Source organism: Crocodylus porosus, unplaced genomic scaffold (assembly GCF_001723895.1).
Source record: "Crocodylus porosus isolate Cpor-Errol unplaced genomic scaffold, CroPor_comp1, whole genome shotgun sequence".
In the NCBI taxonomy this organism is placed as follows: Eukaryota; Metazoa; Chordata; order Crocodylia; family Crocodylidae; genus Crocodylus; species Crocodylus porosus.
In genome coordinates, this window is record NW_017728914.1 from 32,971,568 (window position 1) to 32,981,781 (window position 10,214).

General features: G+C 46.5%; 2 long non-coding RNA genes across 3 annotated transcripts; both read left to right on the forward strand.

The window, feature by feature from the left end:
* The first annotated feature begins 3,389 nt into the window (after positions 1–3,389).
* On the forward strand, positions 3,390–4,076 carry LOC109310295. Its single transcript, XR_002101186.1, has 2 exons — positions 3,390–3,489; positions 3,659–4,076. It is a non-coding gene; the product is annotated as an uncharacterized LOC109310295 (long non-coding RNA).
* Positions 4,077–4,658: 582 nt separating this feature from the next.
* On the forward strand, positions 4,659–9,630 carry LOC109310154. Of its 2 annotated transcripts, none has more exons than XR_002101148.1 (3): positions 4,659–5,044; positions 6,651–6,833; positions 8,775–9,630. It is a non-coding gene; the product is annotated as an uncharacterized LOC109310154 (long non-coding RNA). The 2 variants fall into 2 exon arrangements; XR_002101147.1 differs by having other exon boundaries at positions 8,778–9,630.
* The last annotated feature ends 584 nt before the right edge of the window (positions 9,631–10,214 follow it).

Genomic DNA, 10,214 nt, shown 5'->3' on the forward strand with positions numbered 1-10,214 from the left:
CGGGCCGCTGCCCTCCGCTGGGGAGGAGGCCGCCCTAGGCGGGAGCTCGCCGGACGCCGTTACGTCCTGCGTTTTTCTCTTGAAGAGAAAAAAAATGTGTTCTTTTTCTGGAAGAGAAAAACCGAGGACATAAAGGTGTCGCCGAGGGCAGGTCGCAGGGGCCGGGCCGGTTGTCCCGTGCCGATACGGGACCCAATGCCTTCGTGTCCTCGGTTTTTCTCTTCCAGAAAGAGAGTGCGTTGTTGTCTCCGGGAGAAAAACGTGGGACGTCAAGGCGTCCGGTTTCCTACCACCAGGACAAGCGGCCTGTCCTCTGCCTTGAGCGAGAGGCTCCCCGGACGTGCGTATGCCCTCTGTTTTTCCCTCCAAGAGAAAAATGTCTTCTCTTTCTCAAGGAGGCAGACGGAGGACGTCAAGGCGTCGGGTTTCGTATCCACGGGGGACAGAGTAGCGGATAACGGGCACGTCCTCTACGACGGCCGCCCTCCCCGAGTCCATGGCGGGGGTCGGCAGTGTTTTTGGGACAGCGGGCCACCCCCGTGACCCTGACTTGTAAGACGTCGGACTCCGCGGGGCCCCGGCCCCTTCCCTGCCGCCTGCCCGGAGGCGCGTGTGCCAAGCAAAGTGCCGTCGCGTGCCACGCTTGGCACCCACGCCAGGGGCTGCGTACCCCCGCTCTGTAGACAAACCAAACGGTGAGCATAGAAGAAATCCCCCTTTGCCTGCGATTTAGTTGCTGGGGAAATACTTGGGGTTGGTCTACACAGGATTTTGTGGCGCTTTAACTATATCCATTTGGAAACCAGGACTGCCGAAGTGGTACAAGCCTTTGAAATGAAAGCAGTTACTTTGGATTGATAGATGCTTGTACCATACGCTATACCAACACCGTAGCCAGCTCCTAGACGAGAAAACATGCGGCTGATTTAGTGAGTTCAATAAAGTTGTCATTCGCTCATCCTACAGCAAGCCACAGCCTAAGTAAATGCAGTCGCTGAGGTCCCTGCAGGTGTGTTTGGCGCCAGCAGAGCATTATAGGCATGTTAGGAGGTAGGTATGTCCTAAGCACCATGGCCTGTCTGCTGCCATTTCATCTTCATTAAGGAAATGGCATCTAAGGTCCACTGACGGGAAATCGATGATGGATGAACGTGGCAAATGGAAGCTACTGTCTGGAAGAGCAACATCGTTTTTTAAAGGACTTGACACCGGGAGGTTGCAACCTTAAGGTGTTTGAGCCCAGCAGAAATCTGATTTGGAAATTATTTTGTCTGAGTTTTTTTCTGTTTTTGGGGCCAACCGTATTGATGTAAGGCCAACTGGATCGTTACGTCACGGATGGATTTTGATGCCTTGGGTTTACAGCCCCACTACCTTCTCAACAGACCGAAACAAGTTTTGTCTGTAAACAAAGCAAAACAGAAGGAGCTTGATCAGAGCCCGTGTACAAGGGATTCAAGTACAGCTAAGTATGTAGGCAGTACTGTAAGGTAACATCTCATTAAGGACCGGACAGAAAAATGGAGATATTTGCATCTAACTTCTGTCACCTGCGTTGCAAGTTTAAATCCAGCTGTGTGGCCCCTTGAAATATATGCTGGTTGTGAGTAGATGTCTTCACAAGGAGTGCCATAACTGATGGATCGAGACTTCTGATCAGAGAGCAAGTACTGACTGTGCCCCAGAGACACTGCTGCTTCCACCTCTACAGGGAGAAGACGGAAGGGGTCCCCGCAAACTTAGCTTTTTTTTTTCTGGGCAATAAATTAAGGACTTTAGAATGGCACCTTTCATAAGTGTTAAAGGTGACGCCTAGTAAGAAAAGCAGCGATGAGAGCGCTGAACTACAGTTAAATCATTCATTCCTACACAAGAGGCTTCTGTCCAGAGCTGCCTCCTTAAGACCTTTACAGCATGCAGGGCACACTGAATCCAAAAACTCTTTGCAGACTCTCTTGGAATCTGACTGAAGCAAATCGGTAGAGGGAGCTCTTCTGGCAGCAAGAAAAGTTTATTGACTTTTCCTACACAAAGTGAAGCCTGGAGCAGGAAACACAACGCCACACGAGGGAATCCACGCAGCATGGATCACATATACCGCATTCTCAAAGTGGCCGATTTCAGACATGCTGAGCCTCCTTTTATGAGATGCCGAATGTCTCAACCCTTCCGAGGAACTACGAAGAAGCTGGCAAGAGCTATGGACCTCTTGAGTGTCAGTTCAGGTTTATCAATGCACATTTTGTTTGCTATGTGAGGGTTTAAAACAAGTATACATGCACACACACACGATTTGTTGCCACATGAGGGTTTACAGCAAGTACACGCAGATTAGTGCAACAAATGCCATTTACTTATTTTAACTTTAGCGAAATGCAACTGTTACTAGGCAGGGCTACAAATAAGCATGGGTAAACTGGGTGGCTGCCAGAAAGGGGGCCCTAAAATGGTAATTTTAATTATTATTACTATTATTATTATTTGTATTATCATTATCTCTGGTGAAGGGGGGGCGAATGCTAAAAGTTCACCCAGGACCGCCAGGAGTCTAGATACCAGCGGACCCAGTGACAGCACCGTGTGTGTGTGCGTGCGTGCGTGCGTGCGCGCGCGCGTGCACACAATAACCAAACAAAAAGTTAGACTTTGTCCTGGGATGCAGATCTTTGCAATTTCCACAATCATTCCCTGGTCACACGAAAGCCTGAACAAACAGATGGGCTTTACACCAGGCTTTTTCAAAGGTTAAAACAAAAAGGTATTGGGATGGGTCAGAAATATAGACAGAGTTTACTCAGTCCCTGAAGATAAACAAAAATCACTTCTTTTTTTTTTAACAGAATGATTTTAACCCAAATTCATGATCGGGCGCTGCCGAGTGGATATCAGGACAAAGGGCCTGCCACTGAATACCTTGTCACCAAGCAGAGGTTCAACTATGGAATTTAAAATATTTTAAATTCCTCCAAAGGGAGGAAATAAAAGCAGTAAAATATACCAAAGTAATTTGCACAGGTGTTCTGTAGAATCTGTTTTTATGTCATTTTTGAAAGGCAGTTCAGGGGGTTTGGCCTGGTTTCAGTTACATATTATACCACAGAGTCATGGCACAGATCTCTGAAAGCTCTGAACACACAAACTACAATTAGAAATCTTGTTGCATTTTTTTATATAATATATTCATATCTGTAGCCTACTTTCTTAGTCTTCTAATTTTGCTTTTCATCTTTTGTGTTAAAAATATTCAGGAATAGTTTCATAGTTTTAAACTATTCCTGAATATTTTTAACACAAAGATGAAAAGCAAAATTAGAAGACTAAGAAAGTAGGCTACAAATATGAATATATAAAAAAAATTAAACTATGAAAAAACTATGAAACTCTGGGATGCCACAAAAGTATTGTACAAAACAGACAGAAAATGGCTGATGAGTCTAGAGACGAACTGAACCAGAAAATTAAATCCCGAGTTGAACTTCTTCAGACTTCGTAGGTGTCTAAATCTCTCTTAGTTTGGCCCTGCCCAACTGCAATTAGGTTATTTTAATCTGCCTCCAGCTCTGATGCAGACCTGTTGTAACGAGTATGTTTGTTGTTGTATAATTCTAACACGTGACCTCACTTCCTATTCTTTTTTGCATGACGCTGTACTTGGAAGGCTAGCTCCTGAACCTGCCGTACCGCAGCACAGAGCTAAAAGATATCATCCTTAGAAAAACAAAAGGATTATTGCAAACAAGGCACTTCATCAGATGCAATAATATATTTTAATTCTTAAATTGAAGGAAACAGCTACAAGTAACTTTTCCATGTCACATATTCTGTGTCAGGTAAAGTACGTATACCAGAGGGGAAAAAACATTTCTGTCTCTCAGCTTTGGAAGTATTGTTATTGCATAATGCCAAAGTACACAGTGCACTACATACTTTATATCTCCCACCCATATGCATATTTTTGATGTCTTATGTCTACTGCAACAAAAATATTTCCCAGACTCCTCTGTGCTTAACAAAACATTGTATGTTGCACCAGTGAAAACTGATGAGGTTTCCTCAGTAAAAATCCTGACATTTCAGAGCTAACCTTTGATAATTTAACCACAGAATATGAATACTAAGAACAGCTGCTACTTTCTTCCCTGCCTGTGAGTTTAAGAAAGAGATTCCGTCAGCATTCACCCTCACACAGAGATTTTTCTGGTTATGGCCATTCATATCTGGGGCCCCAACAGATGGACAATGTTAGGAGACTATTTCATGAATGGTGATATAAAATTATAAAATAAGAAGGAGGCAGGGTAGATTTGCACCTTATAAGTTAACTAAACTAGAGATACACATAGCACAAGCTTGCATGAGTATATAAGGGGTGTGCACCACGAACTGGGAGAGCGTCTGTTCACCAGGGCATCCAAGGGTAGACGGGGTCTAATGGTTGCAAACTCTGGGAAGACCGTTTTAGGCTGGACATAAGAAAAAACTCCTTACCGTCTGAGCCCCCAGAGTCTGGAATAGACTGCCCCCCGGAGTGGTGCAAGCACCTAGTCTGGACACCTTTAAGACACCTGGATGCTTATTTTGCTGGGGTGATCTGACCCCAGCAGACTTCCTGCCCCTTGGGCAGGGGGTTGGACCCAATGATCCTGCAAGGTCCCTTCCAGCCCTAATGTCCAAAGTTTGCTTCATCAGATGCTGTGAAAGCACGTATACAGGCCAGTGTCCTTTCATGGCATCTGATGAAGTGAGCTCCAGCTCATGAAAGCCTGTACTAGATACATTTCTGAAGTCATTAAATCCACAAGTTTAGCAAATCAACCCTGCCTTCTGCTTGACTTCAGACTAACACAGCTAACTATGTCTCTTTGCTTGCATATAGGACAGCTTATGAGAAAATGGTTCATGTTTCAAATCACAGTTCCCTGCCATTGCTCTGAAACATTCCCAGCGATGGAGTTCAGGGTGGATTTGAGTGAATACTTCAACTGGCTGCAAGTCAGGACACAGGCTGGCTCCTGAGTCCACAACAAAGCAAGAGGGAGGTGAGGTAGATTGCAGCTCTCAAACACTACCTAGTCTCTATAACTACTGGCTTCCTCCCTAGGCAAGGGAGAAAGAAAAGAGATCATGAGACTCGGCTGAGTCACAACCATCTGACCTTAGTTCCTTCCAGTAGTTCACAGGGCCAAGCAAGGGAGTTCCACAGGGCCAACAGCAGATTGTGGGCAGGATTTTGTGTTAAATCAGGAAACCTCCAGAAGGAGGAGGATGACATCATGGAGAAATCCAGTGTGATTCAGCCCAGAAAGACAGGGACGCTCCTGTTGTTTTTGACCTTAGGCACAATTCCTGCTGCTGCAGTTCTCAGACCTACCTAAAAGTCAGACCAAGTGCCTATATGGAAAGTCCCCTCCCCCCCAGTAAACTAAAAGAGATTGACTGGCACCCCTTCAATGCTGTCCCCAAAATATGTCACCTCTTCACCCTGTTGGGAGATAATCCCGGCTTCCTTTCTCAGCTAGAAAAGTGTTCTTTCAGAACCAGCAGCATCTTGCTTGGTGTTTTACACATGAAGAAGAGAGACAGTCCCTGAAATGTATAGTTTGATGTAGACATAAAATAGTTTGGGCACAAAAAGTACATGGCAAGTGAGCCTATGGTATAGGAATCGCAGAAAAGGTTTAGAAAAGGCTTCCCAGGACATGGTGGTTCTGAAGAGGAATCAGAAAGAGGAAGAGGAAAAGATTGGAGGGAAGTCAGTGGATGCAAAATAAATTCTGAATGCTCTGAATAACTGCAGATTCTGAAATGTGCTGGGTTTCAGGCAGCAGTCAATCCTCGAGTGGCCTGGGAAAGTAGTCGTTAGAGCAGTCTTCTACAAAGCATTCCTGAACAACAACAAAAAACACATTACAAAATTCAGCCCTTCTAAACATAATCTTGTCTGCCACTTTTCTGACAGACTGACTAAACTCTTTTCATTTTAACAGCTCTCTTTTGCTCCTTGTATGGCGTTCTGCAGGTGCAGACACTCGGTTCAAAAATAGGGCTGGGAATCTACCACTATTTTTTAAGCCAGATATAAGTCTTACTGCATTGCCTGGTTCCTGGACTTCCTCACTGAAAACTCCCTAGAAACTGAACCTTCGTGATGGGAAATGCAAATACAGCATCCACAAATAAAAGTATCAAAATGGACGCGATTCACCTGAACCCCCAAATCTCAAAGCGAACATCTACTGAATGTCAACTCTAAAGGCTCAAGGGCACTATTACTATTACGATGATTGTTATTGTTATTTCGATGTACATCCTACACTATCCAGAAAGGCTCAAATAAGACGGGTGCAATGTTGTGGCCAACACTAGAATCACAGAAGTACCATTTTTATCACCATTCTGTCCAGTCCAAAGGCAGATTGTTCCCCGAAAGATTCCTGGTAAATCTGAGCCAACGCTTACATGTGAGATATACAATCTGACCATGTATGAAAGCTTTGGCAGTCATATAGGTAAACCTCCACATGAAGTGGTTGGGTAGAACAAGACGGATTGTAGAAAAAAAGCACAGTTTAATACCGGTAAATGAATCTCCCTGACATCCGTCTATTTTTCTGAAATGTTCCCTTGTTCATGTACAAACATGAAAACAGTTCAGCAGGTTCGAGTGATTCTCAGTGATGTGAATGTGGAGAAGCCTCGTGTGGATTCAATACCATCTTCAGGATAGGTCTTCACCAACACGCTGCAGCTCCTGTGACGCAATGATAGAAGGGGAGCAATGGGAAAAGCTCCCGAGACTCTGGAGGAGAAAGGAAAGTGCTCATGGGATACAGGTGAGTCAGAAGGATGGGGTAGGCAAAAAGCAAGGGGCCCTTTGAGGGGGTTGTGGATGACAAACACCACCAGTTTGCTTTTGTTGCAATATTTTAATTAGGAAGGAGCAGGACGCCATCAACAACAAACCTAGCATGACTCAGCACACACCAGGCAGGAGTGGGAAACCCCCGCATGGTTTCTGGTCCCTGTCCCTGCTCGGTCATTGTGTTCAAGTTCTCACTGCTCGCATTTTGAAGCTTTTCACTAAGTGCCCTTCCCGATCTTGGTGGGTGTGTCAATGAATCGGGGCAAAAGTGTTCAGGGCATCTGTGGAATGTGAGAGAGAAAGCCTCCAACCCCTAAACCAGGGGCGGGCAATTATTTTGGGCGGCGGGCCGCTTACTGAGTTTTGGTAAGCCATTGAGGGACTCATGACAAGCAGCCAGGGGCAGATAAATATTAATTTTCTACATTTTTTAGGGGCCCCGTGGGCCAGATAGAATGGCCTGGTGGGCCGCATCTAGCCCCTGGGCCATATTTTGCCCACCCCTGCCCTAAACAAAGCTGCAGGGAACAAGCACCCTCTCTGCACCACCTGGCTAAAGGTTAGTAATGGCCCAAAACAGTTGATGCTGGAGGGCAGTTTGGTGCCTGTAAAAAAAATTGGATGTTTTAAGACTATTTCCTAGCAGGCAAGAGCCCAGTTTACAACTGGTCCCTTACATAGCCTCAGGATAGGGGCAAAAGAAGGAAGATACATGCAGAAGGAACTAGAGACCTTGTCAGGGATACCCGGGCAGAGAGGCCTGTGCTAGCCATGCTGCCTCTATGCTATGGATAAACAGAAGACAAGTCTGTTAGCCATGACAAGCCAGCAATTTTCATCAATCCCAAATTTGACAGAAGGGAAAAATGGGAAGACTGATGAACTTGTCCCTATTTCCCCCCCCCCGGTGTTTTCAATGTCTAGCACTGTTAGCACCGTACATGTGTTTACAAACCTGGTCAAAGGTTCAATGATGAACATCACACCATTTTCCTGCTCATGTGTTTAAACATTAACCCATCGCTTCAAGTGTGGTCATGGCCATAAACCGGTAACATCAGCCAACATAGGCTACTTTAAAGCAAAAATCAAGTCATTCAGACTACTCTAAAAATAGTCTAAAAATAATACTCTAAAAATAAATATTCTTTAGCTAAAAATATGGCATTAGGATTTGAAAATGACAGCTTTTATTTTCAAACGCTACATCGATTTACCTGGAAAGCACAGGTCTTAAAAGACATATTTTTAAATATTTCCCCATCTTAAAGACAGAGAGAGAGATCAGATCTTTTAATTAAAAAAAACATGTAATTAATGACAAGGCCTCTCAAGCTTCTCCATTATCACAGGTTAAGAATGATATCACTAAAATTCAGGGCAGTGGGCCTCCAAAATTAAAGGAAATTAACACTGACCCAGAGCCTGGTGCTAATTGATTTGTCTTTATGTAATTTTACTTGGAAGGTACAGAGAGCATCTTCTGCCAGCTGGACTCTTGTCTGACCAGATTAAGAATCCTGTCAACTGTGTCTGATCTGTGAATACTGCTGCCAGCAATCCTGGAAAGACCCCAAAACATCATCCTTAATGTCACTGATGTTTATGCTAGCATTTATTTTTAAACCCCAGAATTCGGGCTCAGGAGAGACTGTTAGCTAAGGAATTATTCTAAGCTCATGTAGCTTACAAGCTGGTGGGGAATGCTGGATACAGCTAACCCACCCTAAAGTTTGCAGTGCCATGTCTTTGCAAGCATTGCCCTACGTAGTGAGATGCAAGCTAATGCCAATGTACCAGCACTATAATAACATCTCAGTTTGCCACATAGACATACCCTTGGAGAGCGTGTGTATTAAACACACGGAGAGGTCTTGTTAATTAACATACTGATCTTTTGGATTCCCTAAAGCAGACTGGATTTTGGAGGCCCTCCCAACAAGCCATCCTGACTAATATTGCCTTGTGACCTGATGGGAGCAGTGTAGCTGTGTCAATGCTAACGGATGCTGGATGCTGTGTTTAGGGCAGAACGGAGGTACAGATGTGACTGTCTGTGCCGAGGGCCCTGGGGTACCGTGCTGTGGCACAGCACTCATGTCTCCATGCTGGGGGCTTGCGGCTGCCATGTTGCTAAAAAACAGACTTATCAATAATGGACTCAGTCCTCGGTGTAGGAGGCTCCTGGACGAGGGACAGATGTTGCTGCATTCCACTAACGGGCCTTAATATTGCTGACAAGCCCCAGATAGCAGAACCGACTGCCAGCTGCTGGAGAGTGCTGCAGACTTGATAAGTCACTCCCAGGTGAAGTGAATCATATTTCCATAACACAAACTGCTGGAAACAAGTATGTCAGCAGTCATGCCTACGCGGCTCTGTCTTGTGGTAGAGCTCTGTGGACAGCAAACACCCTTACTTTTTTCTTCTTCTTTTTTCTAAACACTCAAACCTATGAATTCTTCCATGCTAATGGGCTGGGGTTTTCTCAGCATGCAGGGAAGTGGGACATGGAGTAAAGAAGTCCTTTAAGAGCAGGATTAAGCAAACAGGAAGCTGCTGGCCTTCGCGAGAGACAGGAAAAATAATCTGGGAGCTGGAAGGAATGAGAGAGGAAGGAAGAGGGGAGGAAAACAGAGTGGTGAACACACAAGGGGTGCCAGGATAAAAAGGCAGCGGGAGGCAGAGCACATGAACAAGGTGCTGAGTCCCGGTTCCTGAGTCTTGCAAGCTGCTGCAGGATGCAGAGGGGCTGGGGGAGCGGCAGGATGCAGGGGTGCACGCTGCACTCGCGCCCCTTTTACTCCTGCTCCACCCAAAGTTTCAAACCAAGTCCCCGGCTGTGGCAGCAGCATTTCTAGTCCAGCAGTCGCCTTCATGGCTCCTTGTCACCTCCCTGATCCCTTCTGAACGCTCCAGTCCTCAGGCCTTAACACCCTCTCCCCTTCCTCTCGGGGCACCCAGCTCTGACCCGGCAGCCCCTCAGGCTGGCTTTTAACGCCCGCCAAGGCCCTTCCCCTTGCTCCAGCACAGCCCTCGGGCCCAGGAGCTGAACTCCGCACTGATCCTGAACGGGAGACAAGGGGGGCCTGCTGGGGGCGGCGAGGCGAGAGGCCAGACGGGAGCCACGTGGGGGCTGTGCACCCCTGGGCAACATCCTCCAGCTGCCCCCGGCACCGGCGGGAGGCCATCAGGGAGGACAGCCCGGGTGCCCTCTGCCGATCCGAAACCGGATGCCGCTATGCACTGGCGACGCGCAGCGGCCCGCGGGTGCGCCCCCGGCAGCAGCGCTGCTGATGCTGCGGTGGCGCCTGCGGGCAGTCGCCGCTTGCCACCACTCGCCCTGCTGCCG